A 22,120-nucleotide genomic window follows, 5' to 3' on the forward strand; every position below is an offset into this window, starting at 1 on the left:
CATACATAAAGGTTTTATTTTTAAACCTCTTATCCAAGTTCATTAAGAGAGGAGATTGTTTTGTTCGAAATATTGTATTAAAACCATGCAAAGTGTATGACAGAAACCAGAATGCTTTTTATTTGAGGGGTGGGTTGGTGGTGATAGTCTGGAGTAGAGTTGTATGACTAGAAATGTATCCCTTTAAATTGAATTTTGCAGTGGGTTGGAGGAAGGGATGGAATAAAGGGGCACAAGACTTTTGGTGGGATGGATTAAAACCCATTTTCAAAAGGAGAAATAAGCCTCTCTAATATTGCTCTATGTATGTTACTGCTCATGGTGGCAAATGCATCTGAAGGCTATTACTGGGATATGTATCACCCACTCTGCCTGTCTTTTTGGCTAGTCTTCGCAGCCAGGAATAAAATATGCAAATCCTGGTGTAACAGACACAGACTTCCACTACATATTGCAAAAACAAGATCCTAGATACCAGCAGTATTATTTCTACAACTCGGAGCCTTAAGCACTTGTTTGAAAAGTTGTGTGGCTGGCAGCCACAGGCTATTTACTTCTAAGAGTGCAGTTCATTCTCCCTTAGAGGACTAGCATCCCAAGCCTCTGCTTTAGGGACCCCCAGATTAAGTCTTACATCTTCAATTTCATGAAAAAGAAAACTTACAAGGCAAATTCAGCAGCCAGGAAAGTTAAGAGAATAAAGTTACCCTTCTCAGCTTTGCTTTGCTATTCTGTGTGATCGAGTCTCTCCTCTTTCATATGCATGTAGCTCTGGTTAGTGTGGATGAAAGTTCTACATTCTCATCACTATATATGCCCTTGTAGAGGAGACCTATTGCAACACTTACAAGCATATGATCCTGCAGAGGGTCTCAGAAGGGACAAATTAGGAGTAGTGGAGCGGCCATCTTGAAAAAGGAAAAACTAGAGGGGAGTTTTTAAAACCAGAATTGCATAGTTCAGTCAATAATACAGGAAATACATAGATAGCTGGCATTATGAGAGTTGTGATACAGACAGAGTATACTGTCTCTCTCAGTATTGGGACAAAGAATGTAAACACAGCATGACGGATGATTTAAAGGAAAACTGTGCCTGATTTGCTCAGCATGATGAGAACACACTTGGTTAAAGGCACTTCTCATGTGTTACTCCTGGGGCAATTCTGCGCCACTGCATATGCCACTGCGCCGTGCATATTTTTTTCTGCAGAAAATAACTTTTGCCGGAAAGTTGCTGCAGTTACGCTTTTTGCCCACAAGAGGCCACGGTGGCGCTAGAACAGAGCGGTCACTTCCGGGCCCTCCACAACTGTGATAGGCAAGAGAAGAGGCTGCTTTGCAGGTAGGGATATGGAGGGACAGACAGCGTGGGGCATATGGGGCTGCTGGCGGTCAAAGACTGGGGTTCATAAGGTCTAGTGGGGTAGGACAGACTGGGGCAGAGGCTGATGGGAGTGGAGGCGCAGGGCCACATGGGGGAAAGGGATGGCTTAATGGGCCATTGAGACACCTGGGGACGGGGGGGGTGTAGTGCCACATGGGGATGGGTGGAGGGGGCTGGCTGAGGGGTCCACAAGGACACATGGGGACAGGGGGAGGGGCACAGGGATACATGGAGATAGGGAGGGGTGCAGAGACACATGGGGGAGTCTGAGTGGAGGTGGAGGAACACATGGGGATGGGGGGGGAGGGAATTCAAGGATACTTGGGGGTGCAAGGACACATGAGGATGGGGCAGATGTGCCTGACTGAGAGAGGCTAGGGGTCAGCCAGGGTCTGCGTGGGGGAAGCTTCCTAACAATCCCTCCCTGCCCTCCGCAAAACACCTGTTCCACATTTCTCCCACCCACACCCAACAACTCTCCAGGTTCACTCCCAGGCTTCTTCCCTCTCCCTCACCTCCTCCATTACCCCGATTCCCCTAAGTGTTTGCACTGCTTCTGAGGGGGCAGGAAATACAGTTGTGCATTGAAGTTTAAATGGATTATTACTCAAAGCTCTGAATTTATATGCCTAGTGAGGAATCTATTTGCCAATAAACATATCCTGATCTTTTTCATTGTCTGTCTTGTTACAGACATACTTGCTGACAGGTATTTTGAAATAAATTAGCAATATTATATTGTTATTTTGACAAATAAAATATGCAGAATTTTAAAATGTGCACATAATTTGTTATTTTTTGGTGCACAATTTGTAATTTTTTGGCACAGAATTCCCCGAAGAGTAATGTGTAAACTCTGAAATCTATTTCAGAATTAGGGTGTAGTGAGACATAATATTGTCAGGAAAACCAATATCTTTTTGTCAGTATCCATTTTAGTCTTAGTGTGGTGGCAGCCTGTCACCCAGGAGACACTCACTCTGTGATCTTAAGTGAAGACTATACTTTTTTAGTTTAAAGGAAATCAAGAATAAGTGCTCATTTTTAAGCTGAAAGTATTTGATGTCCTTTGTAAATTAAAACCTATTGCACTTATATATACATGACCATAATTCCTGAGTTTACGGGAGATCGGTGACATCTTGTAAAGTGGATGTTTGTGACACTTGTCATGGGACAGGCACATCACATCGAAACACATGAACTCATTTTCAGAGGTGCTGGGCACCAACATGGCGTAGCAATGCAGGTGCTCAGCACCTCAGTCTGAAAATCATACTAGCAGTTCCCATTTTGCTTCTTGCTGTTTGTACTTTCAAATCACAGAGCAAAGTTAAATGGGTGCAGCTTTGTTTTAATGGAAAAGAGGCGAGAATAACCCTGAAAAATATCAAGATGAGATCACAGCAGAATTAAATACCATTCTACTTTCCAGAAGCAGTCTATCTATTCCCTGTTCCTCCATTTATTTATGTATCTTTTACCATCAACAACTGTTTTTATGAAGTAACTTTATGCCAGGCCCTAAACATGGATTTTATAGAAAGCTCTTGCTGTAAAAATAGTTGTTCAGTTTGATTAATGGTCATCTTGAACAGGAAATACTTGCATAATGTGAATACATCTTGGACACAGATCAGGCTCACAGTAGGTCTTTTGTGCTGCAGAGGCTAACCTGGAACTGTTCCCACTGATATCAGTTTGAATAGTTCTGCTGGACTGCAAAGTGTGGATACTGATACGCAGCTCTGGAGTTTTTAGGCTATGTGGTTTCAGAAGATGATTTATAAAATGCAAACTGTACCAGCTAGCCTGCTGGGGGTAAGAATCCAGCAACAAGCTGTACCAACGAGCCTTGTATGCATTCAGTAAGGATCCCTTTATACATACAATGCAGCATGCAGATCTACAGTCTGACTCTAGAGAATTCAGAAAGTAAGAGTCCAAAATCTGGGAAGTTGAAGAGCATTCAAGGAATTCTTCATAATCTGACAAACAGATTTTACAAAACCCCTGCAGGAAGGTGCCTTAAACAAAAAATCTTTCAAAAATTACCAAAAGAGCATTTTTAAAAAACAGATCTGGAGTAGACCCAGGACAAAAAAGAGATCATCAGAAAGAGAGACCAACAAGATAGGGGAGTGTTGCTGTCCAGTAAGGCAACTGGCATCCTTGTTCATTTTCAGCACGGTGTGATTGATATGTAACTAATTCAAAAGGATCAGGCTCCTTGAGGTGCAAGGGGACGTTAGATCTGTAAATCATTTTAGTGTTTACTTTCTGGTCTCTTGCAGTTTCACAGTTTTACTATTGAAAGCCAGCTGCTTTTCTATTGCTCTTCGTTCTGTGGCCCAGTACTGGGAACTGACAATTCCTAGGTGAACAAATAATCTTTGGGGATGGCTACTGCAGCTGACTGGTACAGAAAAGTATAGCACTTGGTTTATTGAGCACCTGGAAACTGAGACTTTTGCAGATTGTACGGAAATGCTTGAGAAAGTGATAGGCCTTCCTGAACCATGCTGAACTAGTACTAGGGGGCCGGGGGGAGGTATGGATGGGGGGAAGGGACAAGGATAGGCCTTGGCAAGGGCACAGTGGCTTCAGTGCAATCCTGCACTTGTGTTAAGGATACACTTAAGGATACTCTTGCTGCCACCTTGAAGTGTTGCTTTACCATCTTATACTGACCTCAGGAGACCAGCTCCTGTAAGATTTCCACACAGCTCCTATTGGTTCATCCATGGGAATCAGACAGGGCATCGCCAGGTGCAGAGGAGCTTGCATGCTTCATTAAAAGGCTAATGCAGCCGTCTCCTACACAGATTTCTTTTGCTACTGCAATGACGCTGTTTTCAGAGTAGCTGCACGGCCCAGTTGAGCTTCCTCTCGCTTTGCTCCAGGTGCTACTGTTTGGTAATGAGAGCAGCTACTTACCAGACCTCTCTATGTAAGGCCATTGCCTAGAGCAGGGGTGGCCAACCTGTAGCTCTGGAGCCACATGCAGCCCTTTAGAAGTTAATATGCATCTCCTTGTACAGGCACTGACTCTGGGGCTGGCGCTACAGGTGCCAACTTTCCATTGTGCCAGGGGGTGCTCACTGCTCAACCCCTGGCTCTGCCACAGGCCCTGCCCCCACTCCACCCCTTCCCGCCCCCTCCCCTGAGCCTGCCATGCCCTTGCTCTCCTCCCCCCAGAGCCTCCTGCATGCCACAAAACAGCTTATCGGGAGGTGCAGGGAGGGGGAAGCATTGATCGGCTACCACTGGGAGCTGGGGGAGCTGATGGGGGGCCACTGATGTATTACTGTGGCTCTTTAGCAATGAACATTGGTAAATTCTGGATCCTTCTCAGGCTGGCCATCCCTGGCCTAGAGGCTTCTGTGTTCCTAACTGCCCTGGGTGTGTCTGACTGCTTGTTCGGTGCAGTGAAGTAACGGGCACAATGGGGCTCTGATCTCAATTTGGCCCTTTAGGCAAAACTGTAATACAAATAATAAATACCTAGGGAAACTTCTAGCACTTAAGCTCTAGGGTGCTCCAGAAAGATCTTATGACCCTATATTGTTTGCAAATAAGTCTAAGACACACTAAATATTTTGCCCAGAAAAAAAATCTTGCCTAAATGCACTTATTTTAATAGGTCTTCCAATACATATGTACTAATATTATCGACTGGCCACACATCTTGCATGAGCACTCCTGAAAGAAGGTGGGGAATGTAACACTTGCTGTTTTCCTGTGAGTGAGAGTACTTCTTTGGAACTGAGTTCTTTGGAACTTATTACTGATGAAGTCATCTAAGAACAGACTGACGTGTCTAGATGCAAGGGAACACAGTCCAGTCAGCTGTTTTAATCCCAGGAAGGGAGCAGTCAGTTTTTGTGCAGTGTACTTGGCAGTAGGCCTTCAGTGAATTGTTCACGCTGACCTTCAAGGCAGTTCTGATTTACCAGTGCAGAAAGGTCAGCTTTTCAATTATGTGCAACTTACTCTCAACAAAAACAACAACATTTTAAGAGCGGTGCTGAGGATACAAATTACATAAAACTGAAGAAACCCAAGAAAACTCTTTTAGAGTGTTTTCACGGGCACAGTCAGAGGAGGGCAGAGTAAAACTGATTTCTGATGCAAAAACACGGAGGGAAAGGAAGTAATATTTTGAGCTGTAAATGACAGGTATAAAATAAAGGTTCCTTTTCATGCATAGTTTATTTCAGTATTTCTGCTGTTTCTCCCAGGGGTCTGATATGCTCTGGAAACAATCAAGACATTGGAAAGAGCCCAGAGAAATAAGGCTCACTAAAATGTGGACAATAGCATCTCTACGACTTACTTTACACCTTTTGAAATACAGAGCAGAACAATACCGCAGATAAAGACTCACTGATGCACCTCACTGGCCACAACAAGAAAATTATTACTTAAAGTGTTCTTAAATTATATCTCTGCATGTTTCCATTAGAATCAAACGCGCCCACAGTCCTGCTTCAAGGAGTTTATAACCTAGAGTACAAGAAATGCATTACCATTGGCTGTATATAACCCCTTTTATTCATAGATGTCAAAGCATTTTACAAAAGGTGGATACATGTTACTTCCATTTTACAGACAGGGAAACGGACGCTCAGAAAGTTTAAGTGAATTGTCCTAGGACAGAGTCATTCACTGAATCAGAAGCAGAACAAGGAACAAAAATCCCATGTCCTGACTTTCAGTACAGGCCAACAGGAATAGCCCGTCTGCAGTTCAAAGATCAAACACAAACACACTGGAAGACTCAGATGAAGAGTAAAACATACATTTTGAAGTAATTGAGACAGCAAGGTGAGATAACCAACAACCCTGAACTGGGTGAAAAAACCTTTCTTGCTACTAGCAGAAAGGTGTTTTTTTTTGAAGGCTAGTGAAAGACGTGGAGGTTACTTGTTGTTAACTGGAGATTCTTTGAAATGTGTGGTTCCTATCTGTATTCCACACACGGGTATGCATGAGCACTATGCATCTGAGTCCGAAGATTTTAACAAGCAGTGTCTGTTGGCCCCACCCCAGCAAGGACACATCTGTTACAACAGTGGCACTGAGAGTGGGAATGGTGAAGGGAACTCCCACTTGTACCTTGCCTGAGTTTGACAACCAAGCGAAGGAGGTGATGATCCTGGTGGGGTCCGTCATCCTGGAATTGATGTGGTCTTTGTTGGGTGACTAAACTGAATTGAGCCAGGTCTGCAGGAAACATAGATGAAGCCTGGCAAAGGGTGTCAAAAAAGTACACACAGCTATATGGCCTAACAGTGACAGGCACATCTCACTGTAGTCCTTGGTCCTTGGTCTGAAATCAAAGAAATTAGGTTGTGCATCATCTGAAACCTTCCTGCAGGGAGGAAGGCTCTTGTGCAAACAAAGTCCAACGTTGCCCTCAAAGTTTATTATCCTTGTGGGGGATAAAGCAGATTTTTCTCTGTTCTTACAGACCCCCAGGGCTGTGAGGATTTGAATGAGATACTGAATAGCTGACCTGACCTCCTGTCAAGATCAACATATCAGGAGCCAGCTGTCGAGATACAAAAATATTGTGTGGCCCTGATGTCTCATCTGGGCTGCCCCCATGGAGAAAACACAAACATGCTGGGGGTGCTGTCGCTAGTGTGAAAGGGAGGATGCAGAATTGGAAGTGTTCCTGGCCCATGATAAACTGTAGGAATCTCCTGTGGGAGGGGTGAATGTCTACATGGAAATGTGTGTTCTTCAGGTTGACAACTGTGAACCACATCCCTTCTTGAAGAGACGGGATTATTGATGCCAGTATGAACATCCTGAATTTTAACTTCTGCATGAGGATGCTGAAGATCCAGAATGGGTCTCCATCATCCATCTTTTTCGGTGACTGACAGAGAATAGAACCCCCTTTCTTGATACTGAGGCCCCTCTATTGCCCCTCAATATAATAGGGATTCCACTTCCTGTTGAAGAATTACCTCGTGTGAGAGTTCCCTGAAAGGGGGGGCGGGGGCAGCAGGAAGGCAGTTTGTAGGGAGGGCAGGAGATGAACTCTCTGGAGTATCCATGATGGATAATGTCCAAGACTCAACTGTTCATTGTGATTAGCTCCCAATTATGGGCAAATAGAGTCAGATGGCCTCCAAAAGTGACAGAAGAAGGGGCAGATGGCACTAGCAACGGTGAGAGGGTCTCAACAAAAATTTCACAAATGGCTCCAAGCCACGGGCTGAGAATGGGTAGCAATCATAGTGGTAGAGGGGGCTGTAAAGCAGAGCCTTTGAGTCTTTTGTCTCTTGCTGGGAGGGTCGGCAGGATGCTGGTAGTAGAAGTGATGAGAAGGCAGTGGCGGTCCTGATTTATAGGTCTGCCTCTAGTACTTTCTCCTTGGTGCAGGGGTGTAGATCCCCAGGAAGTGGAGGGTAGACCTTGAGTCCTTAATGAGTGGAGAGAGTCACCAATCTTCTTGTTAAAGAGGCTGGATTTGTCAAAGGGAAGGTCTTGGATAGTATTCTGCACCTCCCTGCAGAAGCCCAAGGACTACAGCCATGAATCCCTCCTCCTAACAATACCAGTGGCCAATCTTCTGGATGCTGTATTAACTGCATCAACTGTGGCCTGAAGAGCCATTTTCGCTACCAGATTTCCCTCCTCTAGAAGGGAGAGGAACTGGGCTTGGTCCTCAGAGGAAAGTTTGTCCTGAAAGGCTGCCAGCCTAGAGTAGTTATTAAAGTCATTCTTAGCTAACAGGGCCTGGTAATTGGTGATGTGGAATTGCAAGCCCGCGTAGGACAAGACTTTTCTCCCCAGGTGGTCCAGTCTCTTGGATCCCTTGTCTGATGGGGTAGTCGTTAGGTATTAAGACCTATTACATTCTGCAGCAGCCTGTACCACCAGGGATTGGGAGCAGGTTGGGAGAACAGGAATTCAGCTTCCTTTGTTGGAGTGAAATAGTGCTTCTCACCCTTCTTAGGTATGGGGGCACAGGATGCTGGGGTGTGCCAGACCAATCTCGCCGGTTCCACTGTGGCCTTGTTAACTGCAAGAGCCACCTTACTTTGGCCCTGAGGCTGCAGAATGTCCAACGGTTGGTGGTGTGGGTCTTGGACTTTCTCCAGAGACATCTGGAGATCACTAGCCACTCTTTGTAGTAAGTCTTGGTATTTTTCTATCATGAACAGAGAAACAGTATAAACAAGGTACTGTGTAACTGCTTGGAAAAATTACAGGTACTAAACATATTGATAACACTCTAACAAACCACTTCATAGGTTAAGCCAAGACATAAAGTGGTCGGGAAAACAGAAATGTTCACCTTGAGTTCACCTTGAAAGAAAAATGGAAAGTCAAACATAACCAGGAATAATATATACAGCCCATACTACTGGATTCAAAATCAAGTAGCTGCCAATTTCTAAAAAGGGGCATGTTCCACATTTACTGTGTACACTCCCGAAGTTTGGTTCTAATACGTGCTTCTCAATATGACTAGATGGTGCTGCACAGTAGTTTTGGTTAGTAGAAGGTAACCTTTTACAATAGTTTAAGTTTATATAGTTATACTGTATTGGACAAATGGTTTTGCTTCTTTATCACTCCAGTGAAGTTACACTTAAGTTATTCAAACTTTTAAACAACATTTTCTGTGCAATTTGAGGGTATGAAAACACCATAAAGTGAGAAAAATTACTTGATTCTGCCTGTCTTTAGAAAAAATGTGTTTCATTTGTTGAGTCTTTATTTGCATACAGAACATAAAGATTCTGTGGTTTAGCTCTTATGGGAGTTGCAAGTTTCAATACTGCAAAATTTTGAGACAGACAACTGAGACTATAAAAGGGAACTGAAGAAACTCTTGAGCAGCTGGGAATTGAGACAGTATGGGCTGTATTGTGTCCTTATTTGTTTTCAGGGAATTAAGGATTTTTCCTGACAGTCTAGAATTACTGGAAATGTGTATTAACCAGAAGAGAATTTATGATGTCTGCACAAGACCTGCTGTATACCAAGGTAAACATTTTTGATCTGGAAATCTAACTCAATATTTATACTTGCAATTCTTTTCCAATGATGAAAGTTTACATTTACACAATGCAGCATTCTTGCATACATTAAAAAGGGACAAATTCTTAAGCCTTCATTCAATTTTTACTCTGATCTTAAGTCTGTGGGAGTTTTGCTGAAGATAGGTCTAAGAACAGTACATGTGATCTATAAGAATCTTCCAGATCCTGGCAAAAATGTTAGCGAAAGAAAAGGACCATTTCATATAACTGTCCTAGCTAGCCAAACATATATTTTTCAGTTATACAAAATTCAAACATCTCTAGGGAGGACAATGTTAATAAACTTGATCATATAAACTTTACAATGAAATTCAATTTTACCTTTAATAGGTCTGTTAAACAGTAAAGTTTCTTACAAGACCAATAACATTTAATCAGATTCTATCACAGAGATCAGGTGTTTCATTTTCATTTTTTATTCCATTTCTACAATAGAGTCTTAGAACATTCCATGTCCCCCAAAAAGATAAAATAAAATGCCAATAAAAATGCTATGTGCTGCAGAATATTGGAATGATCCCTTCCTTTTTTGGTCCGGAAAAACTTACCTTAGGAGAGAAAAGCACATGTCTTTGCTTTTATGATCCCATATCAGAGAATATCAAAATCTTTAAAAAGTTAAAAGGGACAAATGTTGTTTTCGTACAACAGTGACCTTCAGGTATAACTGCACTGAAAAGAGCAGACTTCCTTCAGTGTCTCAGACTACTGTCACTGAGAAAATAATTTGATCCAAGTTCTGTCTCTCTAGCAATGGCAAGATTGTTGTCATGTAAGTTCACCAAGCAGAAAGTCACAGGTCTCCATTCTTCCACCTTGAGATTAGGCTTTCCTATTGAACTATAGCATGCATAGTCCAGATACATACAAGGGTCCATACCCTTCTGACAGCCATTTCTGGAAAAACTCTTGTGTACTTATACCCTGTATTTGTTCTAGCACTTCCAAGGTAACAACATGGGCTTTTGCTAGATTTTTCAGTAATTCCACCCTAGAAGAAAATACCCAGAAGGAATTCAGTGGGGGAATCTGATCAACATTTTAGATGTCTGTACACAAATGCACGTAGTATTGGGAATAAGCAGAAAGAACAGGAAGTATTAGTACATACAATAAACTAAGATTTAATTGGCATCACAGAGACTTAGAGGGATAAGTCTCTACTGGAATATTGGTATAGAGGGGTATAGCTTGTTCAGAAAGGACAGGTAGGAACAAAAGGGAGTAATGAGGGACTTCAGCTACCCAGACTTCCATTGGAAAAGTAATATGGCAAAACACAAAATCTCCAGTAAGTTCTTGGAATGTATCGGGGACAGCTTTTTGTTCCAGAAAATGGAGGAAGTAGCAAGGGGACATTCATTTTAAACTTGATTTTGAGCAGCAGGGTAGCGACTCTAAAGGTTAAAGGCAATTTGGGTGAAAGTGATCATGAAATATAGATGTCATGATTCTAAGGAAAGGAAGGAGTGAGAGCAGCAGAATAAGGATAATGGACTTCAAAAAAGCAGATTTTAACAAACTCAGAACTGGTAGGAAGAAAATCTAAGGGAAAAAGCTGTTCAGGAGAGCTGGCAGTTCCTCAAGGAGACAATATTAAAGGCACAACTACAAACTATTCCGATTCAAAGGAAAGATATGAAGAATAGTAAGAGGACAATATTGCTTCATCAGGAGCTCTTTAATGACCTGAAAATAAAAAGGAATCCTACAAAAAGTGGAAACATGGTGAAATCGATAAGAAGGAGTACAAAAGAATAGCACAAGTATTTTGGGACAAAATCAGAAAGGCTAAGGCACAAAATGAGTTACACCTGGCAAGGGACATAAATGGCAATAAGAAGAGGTCCTTTAAATATATTAGGAGCAAGAGAAAGGAAAGTGAAGGTCCTCTACTTAGCTGGGAATGAGAGCTAATAACTGATGACATAAAAAAAACTGGAGGTACTTAATGCCTGTTTTGCTTTAGTTTTCACTAAAAAGGTTAATGATGACCAGATACTCAACACAATTAATACTGACAGGTTTCAGAGTAGCAGCCGTGTTAGTCTGTATTCGCAAAAACAAAAGGAGTACTTGTGGCACCTTAGAGACTAACAAATTTATTTGAGCATAAGCTTTCGTGAGCTATAGCTCACTTCATCAGATGCATTCAGTGGAAAAATGTGTTAGTCTCTAAGGTGCCACAAGTACTCCTTTTCTTTTTACAATTAATATTGACAACCAGGGGGAAGGAATGGAAGCCAAAATAGGGAAAGAACAGGTTAAAGAATATTTAGATAAGTTAGATATATTCAAATCAGCACGGCCTGATGAAATTCATCTGAGGGTACTTAAGGAACTAGCTAAGCAATCTTGGAGCCTTTAGTAATTATCTTAGAGAACAAACTCCTGTAGGATAGGCGTGGTCCTCGGGCCAAAAAGTTTGCCCACCCTTGGTCTAGGTGGTAGTACTGCTAGAAAGGATCTGGGGGTTATAGTGGACCACAAACTGAATATGAGTCATCAATGTGATGCAGCTGCAAAAAAGGCTAATATGATTCCAGGGCATATTAACAGGAGTGTTGTATGTAAGACACAGGAGGCAATAGCCCCACTCAACTCGACACTGTTGAGGCCCCAGCTGGAGTGCTTTGTCCAATTCCGGGCACTACAATTTAGGAAGGACAAGGACAAATTGGAAAGAATCCAAAGGAGAGCAAGAAAAATAATAAAAGTTTTAGAAAACCTGATCTATGGAGAAAACTGGGCATGTTTAGTGTTGAGAAAAGAAGGACTGAGAGGTGATCTGATAACAGGTTTCCAGTATGTTAAGGGCTGTTATACAGAGGATGGTGATCAATTGTTTTCCATGCCCATTGAAGGTAGGACAAGAAGTAATGAACTTAATCTGCAGCAAAGTGGATTTAGATTATATATTAGAAAAACCTAACTATAAGGGTAGGAAAGCCCCAGAATAGGCTTCCAAGGGAGGTCATGGAATCTCCATCATTGGCAGATTTTAAGAACAAGTTGGAAAACACCTGTCAGAGATGGTTTAGGTTTACTTGGCCCTGCCACAGCACAGGGGCCTGAACTTGATGACTTCTTGAGGTCCCTTCCAGTCCTACATTTCAATGATTCTATGACTAATTATGCCTCTATTGTCCTTCAGAGGCAAGCTTCTTATTTAGTAGATACTTATTTCTCCTTCCCAAGCCATAATGTTCCTAGCACATTTAACAGTAATTCTACATTCTCACAAGCTACTCTTATAAATCAGTTCATTTAGTAATCAACAGGGTTGCACCAGTGGCAGCTATTTACTTTTTCCCCCTCCCTCATCAAGCACATGAAGATACTCTGCCAGCTCATGATCTCTGTACAATGGATTTTCAAAAGTAGCCTTTTACTTGGGGTGTCTCCATTTTTGGGTGCTCATCTTGAGACACCGAGGCCCTGATTTTCAGAGACACTGAGCACTCACAGTGCCCCTGATTTCAAGTGGAGCACTGAAATGCTTAGCAACTCCGAAAAGTCGGACCCAAAGTGTCTCAGGTTGGGAAAACAAAAATTAAGGCACCCAAAAACCAAAGGGTGCATCAGAACATTTTGGTTAATGCCTCTGGCTACCACTGCTGGTGTGGTACTGCCCACAAGTAGCTATAAATTTGAAAAGCTACAGGGGCCCAAAGCTTCTGGCAAATTGAGGGCAGTTATGGAAGAATTTTGTGTACATTTATAATCACAGTTACCTTATTGCAACATTTTGGCTTTAATAGTTCTAAAACAAAAATTAAGTTAGTTATGCCATCTCTCCTTGCTCTGTTTGGCTCCGTTGAATAAACACTGGATTTGCAGCCATACGAAGAAATTTGTCTACCCAATTTGTAACCACAAATGCAATCTGCAGATACAAGTCTGAGTTATGTGTGCACACAAAAACTTTAAAATAGAAAATTTTAGTCACAATTTTTGGATTCCAGGTTAAACATTTGACCCTTAGTGCTAGATATGCTGAACAAATAGGCCAATCTTTAATTTTGTGTTCTTTATTTTTTTAAAGTAATGTTTAGTACAATGTAAAATGTTTACCACAAAAGGGAAACAAATGTATTGGCTATCAAGATACAGACTCTGCATTCATAAGGCCAACCACGAACTGATGAAGGGTTAGAAAGAAATTTTCCTGTGGACATAAACTGTCCATGATAGGGCCTTCCTGCACCTTCCACTGAAATATCTGGTAATGGTCACTATTGAGAAAAAGATTCTGGACTAGATGAACTTGTTGTCTCTTGTGTTGTGGCTATTCTTATGTTCTATGAACTATTCCCAAACTCAGTATTTAGAACTTTTAGAGAATTTTCTATTAAAAAAAAATGTAATTTATTTGCTGAGTTTTTTGGTGGGTGTAAAGTGTGGTAGAATTTTAATAAGGGTGAAATTAGTCTTCTATATAAGAAGTTCAGTTAATTATAACAGATATGTTAATGACTGAATGAATATTGTACTCAAGAAGGAAATAAAGGAAGAAGAAAAGTAAGGTAGAAAAGAAAAACAGGCTGATATGAAGGAAACCCACCTATACAATCCCTTTGCAACTGTTGTAATTTTTTGAAATGTGTTGTTTTATTAAGTCCTAATAGCTTCAGTGGAATTAAAGGGACTGAATTAAGTGGGGATTACTCATATGCTTAAAAGATAAGCATATCTTTAAATCCATCCCAGCAAAGCACATGCTTATAATCAGATGCTTAAAGCTCAGCATGTGCGTTGCTGGATTGGAGCCAGAGAGACGCTTCATGCTACTTACAGTGAATATTTACACCACTATAAGTGAGTCCCATTGTACTAACGCATGTGAAATGCAGCTCTTCACAACGGGGTTTAAAATCCTTCTTCCATTCACAAGAGATGGGGAAGAAAAAGTATTGTTTTCTCCCACCCTCCCGCCCCACAGCTTTCTCCTCAACCCCCCTGCCCTCCCAAGGAAGAAGGGGTAGAGGAAACTGACTTCCAAGCCTGTTGCATTGGTTCCCCACACATTTTATGTGGCCTAAGTGACTAATCCCAGGCTTTTGGTCTGAGTTTCAATCAGGTTTTGGGAAGATTTCTCAGGCACTCTGGACTATTTCAGAAAGCTTTTTATTTTAATGGTGCTATGGGCAATAGCACTATGAAAATACTATTGAACAGAATTCCAGAAAAGGAAGCCATTCCAGCCAGGTTGCGTAAGGAGCTAGCTATAGATGTCTTGAGCCCTATTAACTGAGCTGATTGACTTCAAGTAGGTTATATATCATCTTTCCATTTAAACTTTTCAAAAATGCATGCCAATTTTCTTTTCACGTGTGGCCTGGGGTCGGCATATGGCAGCAGAGATGAAAATGTTAGCATTTTCAATGTCCCATTGTAGGCAGCTTTGGCATATGGCCATATGCACGTACAGGAGTAGCACATTACTTACTGATTAAAGGGACTAAGGTTTGTCACATTAATTAGATTCTATTCAGAGCGATTTCAGTGTAGTCACAGTGTATAAAATAACAACAAGATACCATAAGAGTAACATGGCGATCATACAGCTGTTATGAGAACTGTGTGTCACAGTTGCTAAGTTGTAAGCTTACCTAACTTATCTGCAGAGTTACAACTGCAGAGTTGTGTGGGATGAAGGAAAAGGAACAGAGTCTAGTACCTATTGCACAGGACGAGGAGTCAGGACAGCTGGATTTTGTTCTCATCTCCGCTATGTTTGCTCTGTGACACTGGGTAAGTCACTTCACTTTTGTGTGCCTCAGTGTCCCTATGTGCAATATAGAGATAATATCTGCCTGACAGGGTTGTTGTGAGACTTAATTCATTACTGTTTGTAAAGTGTTTTGAGAGCCTCTGATGGAAGGCATCATACAGGTGTAAAATAGATTATCTAGAGCCACCTGTAGTAATTTTTCCTTAAAAAAGATGTGTACTGAATATAAACACAATAAAAATAATCAATTTCAGGGCCAAATTGTGGTCACCGCTTACATAAGTGCACAGAGGGGGAGAAAGTGAGGGTGTAGAGACTCTCTCCCCATGCCCCCTGCACAGGGGCATGCCACTGTTACAGTCCTTATGCATCCTACTAGACACCCCCACCCCAAATGTGATAATGGGCTGAGACCTAACCTAGCTTCCCACTCAGGACTAGCAGAAGGGCACACAGGCAGCCCACCCTTAGGAGATGGAGAAGTGACTGTACTCATTGTGTGTGTCTGAGAGATGAGGGAGGTATTGCTGCTTTCAAAGCACGAGGCCTCCCCAGTACCAGTGGGGTGGGGCATCCCCGCTCTGCTCCCCAGGCTGTAGTTAAACTCAGTCTGAAAGGTTCAGAGTCAGGCACGCAGTCTGCTAGCAGTCCTCTTTTAAATTGTTTTCTACCTCCAAGGCAAGCTCCTTGTACTGCCGGCCAGGCCCTTCTCAACTCTGTGTGATTTACTGTCCACGCAGAAGCCCATGACTGTGATTCATCCCCAAAGTCTTTAAGAACTGGAGGCTATTTTCTGTGTCTATATTTACACTGAAAACTTCTCTGTTGTTTATATGTCCCCTCACAGCCGCCAGACTGTTTATTAAGGCATCAAATAACGTCCTCGCTATCAGTGATGTCCTCCAGGCTGGTGGTACTCTATGCTTACCACACAGATCAGACTGTGCCCCAGACTGACTGAACTGTCAAATAAGACCATGGTCAGAATGATTTCAGATCCCTTAGGGAGACATCGCCTATCCCAAAGTATGCTCTACACTCCTAAACATCCAGTAAATATTTTGAGAAATGCTGTATTGTGTGGCTGCTTGGTTTCTTTAACCCTTTTAAAAAGGCAATTTGGTGGATTAAATGCAGATTTCACTACATGTGAAAAATGAATATACTGTGCAAGCTTCTTTTTCGGTAGTTGTTAACAAGTGAAAGGATACAGAAGGCAGATAAACTGAGGGACCCAAAATGAGTTGGGGTGGCATTGTGCTAAGCTTTACATGATTCGTAAATCTAGTAGTTACTACTTTGTAAAGCTTACGTAACCCACTGGGATGTGTCTGCGCGCGCGCGTGTGCATGACAGGTACTCCTCTGTGTCGGATCCACAAAGTTTGTGAGTCCATTACAGCCCCAGCTAGAGAGCATTGCTTTCCCCCTCATGCCGTAGCAGCCCATGATTTTAGCTATGGAGGTCTTAAGTTCAATCCAAAGTGTGCTTGTCAACATGGTAGCCCTCACATTTCAATCTAAATAGACACTAAGTGGGAACAAGGAAGAACAATCCACGCTTATCCAGATGGGAAACTGAGGCATAGGAGAGTGAGGGACTTCCTCCAAATTGCACCGAAGTCTGCGGCAGAGCAGACTGGAACTCAGACAGCGGAGAGAGTCTATTACAAACCCCAAAACCCTGGTGTCACTTAAGATGGTGGCTGCCAGACTGCTTTCTTTTCTACACAGGTTGTGTGGAAAGAGTGTTTCAGTCTCCAAACCTGCCAGAAGAGCCACAAGAGTGATCCAGTAGATATAATGTACTTGGAGATTCAGAAAGCCTTTGACAGGGTCCCTCACCAACGGCTCTTAAGTAGACTAGTATCCTCACATTGTCTCAAATGGCCCATCTTGATTATCACTACAAAAGTTTTTTTTCTCCTGCTGATAATAGCTCATCTTAATTAATTAGCCTCTTAGAGTTGGTATAGCAACTTCCACCTTTTCATGTTCTCTGTATGTATATACACCATCTTACTATATGTTCCATTCTATGCATCTGATGAAGTGGGCTGTAGCCCATGAAAGCTTATGCTCAAATAAATTTGTTAGTCTCTAAGGTGCCACAAAGTACTCCTGTTCTTTTTATGGAATAAGAGGGAAGTTCCTCTCATGGATCAGTAACTGGTTAAAAGAAAGGAAACAAAGGGTAGTAATGGATGGTCAGTTCTCTCAGTGGAGAAAGGTAAATAGCAGGGTCCCCTGGGGATCTGTACTGGCAACAGTGCTGTTCAATATATTGATAAATGATTTGGAGAAAGGGGTAAACAGTGAGGTGAAAAAGTTTGCAGATACAAAATTACTTGATAGGTAAGTCCAACACTGACTGCAAAGAGTTACAAAGAGATCACACTAAACTGAGTGATTGGGTGACAAAATGTCAGCTGAAATTCAGTGTTGGCAAATGGAAAGTAATGCACATTGGAAAGTATAATGCCAACTATGCATACAAAATGATGGGGTCTAAATTAGCTGTTACTACTCAAGAAAGAGATGTTGGAGTCATTGTTGACAGTTCCCTGAAAACATCCGGTGTGCAGCAGCAGTCAAAAAAGCTAACAAAATATTAGGAACCATTAGGAAAGGGATAGATAATAAAACAGAAAATATCATAATGCCACTATATAAATCGATGGTATGGCCACTCCTTGAATATGACATGGAGTTCTGGTCACCTCATCTCAAAAAAGATATTATAAATATATGAATTGGAAAAGTTGCAGAGAAGGGCAGCAAAAAATGATTAGGGATATGGAACAGCTTCCACAGCAGGAGAGATTAAAAGCACTGCGACTTTTCAGTTTAGGAAAGAGACGACTAAGGGGAGACATGATAGATTAGATCTATAAAATCATGAATGGTATGGAGAAAGTGAATAGAGAAAATGTTATTTACCCCATCACATAATACAAGAACTAGGGGTTATCCGATGAAATTAATAGGCAGCAGAATTAAAAGAAACAAAAAAGAAAGTACTTCTTCGCACAATGCACAGTCAACCCGTGGAACTCATTGGCATGGGATGTTATGAAGGCCAAAAGTATAACAGGGTTCAATAAAGAATTAGATAAATTCCTGGAGGACAGGTCCATCAATTGCTATTAGCTAATATGGTCAGGGACGCAACCCCATGCTCTGGGTATTGCTAAACTCTGATCGCTGGAAGTTGGGACTGGGCGATAGATGGATCACTCAATAATTGTCCTGTTCTGCTTATTCCCTCTGAAGCATTGTGTACCAACCATTGTCAGACACAAGATACTGGGCTAGATGGACCATTGGTCTGACCCAGTATGGCCATTCTTATGTTCATAAGAATGATCAGTGGATTAGAAATCATGCCTTATAGTGATGGACTCAAGGTGCTGAATCTAGTTAGCTTATCAAAGAGAAGATTAAGGGGAACTTGATCATAATCAATATACCTAGATGGGGAACAGAAATTTGTTCAGAGGGCTCTTCAGTCTAGCAGACAGAGGTATAACAAGATTCAGTGACTGGAAGCTCAACTAGACAAATTCAGATTAGAAATAAGGCATACATTTTTAACACTGGTTTCAGAGTAGCAGCCGTCTTAGTCTGTACCTGCAAAAAAAAAAAAAGGAGTATTGTGGCACCTTAGAGAGTAACAAATTTGTTCGTCTCTAAGGTGCCACAATACTCCTTTTATTTTTAACACTGAGGGTAATTAACCGTTGGAACAATTTATCAAGTATTGTGATGGAATCTCCATCACTGCAAATATTTAAATCAAGATTGGATGTTTTTCTAGAAGACATACTCTAGTTAAAACAGGAATTAATTCAGAGAAGCCCTATGGCCTATGTTAAACAGGAAGTAAGACTAGGATGATCACAATAGTAGCTTACAACCTATGTATAAATTCACAGAAATATTTTAATGATCATCATCTTTGTGGACCTTTTAAAAAATGACTTTTCTTAATTTGGAAACATTTCGCTGAGTCTGGAAATTGTTACCATTAGGAGGTAATCTGGTGGATGAATTGGTTTATTGGTATGATACTGGCAGACCAGCTAACCGGTGTATAACACAAAACAATTTAACAAGAGGCATTGCAATTTTAATCAAGACAATCCACTTATGTATGGTTATCAACAAAATGTTAATTAGGCTAGCAACCCCCAACTCATTCACTTTGTATTGATAAGACTCAACCAATAGCTGCTAATTGTATTTGTCTGTGTTTACCTGTATCTTTCAGAGTAGCAGCCGTGTTAGTCTGTATTCTCAAAAAGAAAAGGAGTACTTGTGGCACCTTAGAGACTAACCAATTTATTTGAGCATAAGCTTCCGATGAAGTGAGCTGTAGCTCACGAAAGCTTATGCTCAGATAAATTGGTTAGTCTCTAAGGTGCCACAAGTACTCCTTTTCTTTTTACCTGTATCTTGTTAGAAGTTTACTAATGTAAACCAATTAGCTTTTAGATGCTAATTCCCTTTCATGTCTTAATTGCCTTATGTTATGTATGTGTCTGTGTTCAGTTAACCTTAAGATGAAAAATGTGAGATTCTGTAAGAAACTAATAATATTATCTACATTATCTTAACTGTCTCTTGTTATAATGGAGGACTGATTAATTGCCTTATGTAAATAAGTGTAACTAGTTTATCTGTATATGCATAGGAAAGAGAGGATTACCTTCAAAGCAAAAGATCCATAAGCTATCTGCATTGCCTATTCTTCCTCAGAGGAAAGCCCTGCTGTGACGATTTCTGTGAGGTGGCTTATCAGAGAGTTACAGAAGTGAAACCTCAGGCCTGATCCTTTCATCACAGATCTGCTTGAAATTTAACAGGAAAGGTCTAAGCCACAGGACAGAGATCTCCAGGTAGTTACTTAGATTACCCTGGAATTCTCAAGATAAAACTCTAACAGGCCCTGCACCTGAACGGTCTATTGGACTATAACCCTTTGAATTGATTCCAGAGAGACTTTTCCAAACCAGCAGATAGAACATCACTGCTGTGATCCTGATCTATGAACACTGACAATCACTTGTATGTATATGATTCCTTAACCATTAATTACCCTCTTTTTCTTTTCTTAATAAATCTTAGATTTAGTTATTAAGGATTGGCTCTATGCATGTATTTGGGAGAGATCTGAGATTCATATTGATCTGAGGGTGTCTGATCCTTTGGGATTGGTAGAACTTTAAGTATGGTGAATAGGGTTTTCAGTAACCTCTCACTATATTAGACTTGATTGTCTAGATGGGAGCCAAGGGCTGGAATGCCTAAAGGGGACTGTGTTTGGCTTCCTGTTAATCAGTGGGGTGCAACAGAAGCTCTTTTGTTACTGGCTCATTGAATCTAATTATAGAACAAACCAACACTTGGGGGATTCTCTGCACTATTTCTTGCAGCCTGCCCTGAATGTGGCATTCTCAGTGTGGCCCATCCAGGCACCCAGTCACAACTGGTTTCTAATTTTAGGAAATATTATTGTGCTGCTATCATCACTGTAACTAGTAAAATCAATGTCTCTGAATTAATACGAAGAATTATATTGAAACATTGGAAACAGTAATTTATGATCTTTTGAGTCAAAAGCCAAATGCAAGATTTAGCACACAAGGAGGGCATCCTCCACAGTACTAAAATAATTTCATTTGCTGAAAATTTCAAGAACAGAAAGCAACTGCCACTTTCTGTGCCTGTAATTTTAAAAAAAAATTAATAAAGGTTAGAACATTCAATTTTTTCTTGTCTCCTAATCTCCTTAATGACTGACTGTGCAGCCAATGAACAACTACGTGCACTTTTACAAGTGTCTCCTTGTTCCCTGGTGTGGCTGCCAGGCTGTTCCACGTAGCCCTGGCACGATCTCAGAAAGGCTGCTGCCGCATTTATACAGCCTCTTAGTATTCATGTACTCAGTGTAATGCACTCGCTTTTTCATTTGTGCACACACGTAACTGTCACCTTTTAGTGACAAGCACACCAGGAGGGTCACCCATTTATGGAACCAATATGGGATCTAATAAGGACCAGTGACCTGGAATAGTGTGATTGATGCACTGCGTTCATGAGTGTTTTAACTGTCACTTGTGTATGTTGACAGCCTCTCCCTGTCCTATTTTCCTGCTTCAAATACTATCCATCCAATGCCATCCACAGGGGAGGGATGACTGCTGGCTGTTTATTAGCGTAACGCTGACAGACCCTGATCATCGGGATCGAACCTGGGACCTTTGAAGCTTAGTGCATGACCCTCTACCACATGAGCTAAAAGCCAACTGGCTGTTAGCTAAGGCTGTAGAGCAGACTCATTTTCTCTCTCTCTTTTTAAGTGGTCTCGGTGCCACTAGATGGGACAGAACACCACACCCAGAAGGTTTGTGGGTTACATTAGCATAAACAGAGGCAAACAGCACAGTGGCAGCAGCAACAGCTGAAGTCTGTTTAAAGTTCATCAATGTAAAAATGACCCTTGACGAATGGAAACACATGGGAATCTCCCAAAGTCTCCAACCCTCGTGCTATAGCAAACAACTTCTGAAGTGAAGTTGTTTTCACACAGAACCTCACCAGTCTCTCGAGTCTTAATATAGTACACTGGCATGAAGCAGAGAGGTCAGCGATACCCTGGAGAGGACTTTGATTAACTTTGTGACAATGGAAAGTGAAAGAGCAATGGTATCCTGCCTGAGCTCTTTAAATGTCGGTTAAGTTTAATTACTGACTTCCTTTTCCCTGCACTTCTTTAAAATAGAGAATTTACTAATACTATATCCAGGATACCAGACTAACCAAAAGAAAAAAAATCACGTCTACACACAATAGATGAGAAAACCAGAAAGAGAAAATCAATATTATACTTTGTAAAGCTCTTTGAGGTCCTTGGACGGAAGATGTTATTTGAC

At 41.4% G+C, this 22,120-nt stretch overlaps 1 protein-coding gene across 4 annotated transcripts in view; it reads right to left on the minus strand.

Annotated features, from left to right (window-relative positions):
• The window catches only part of FBXL7 (F-box and leucine rich repeat protein 7), a 311,069-nt gene that overhangs the window by 38,633 nt on the left and 250,316 nt on the right, over positions 1 to 22,120 (minus strand). The gene's annotated exons all lie outside the window — the stretch shown is intronic.

Source organism: Chelonia mydas, chromosome 2 (assembly GCF_015237465.2).
Source record: "Chelonia mydas isolate rCheMyd1 chromosome 2, rCheMyd1.pri.v2, whole genome shotgun sequence".
NCBI lineage: Eukaryota > Metazoa > Chordata > Testudines > Cheloniidae > Chelonia > Chelonia mydas.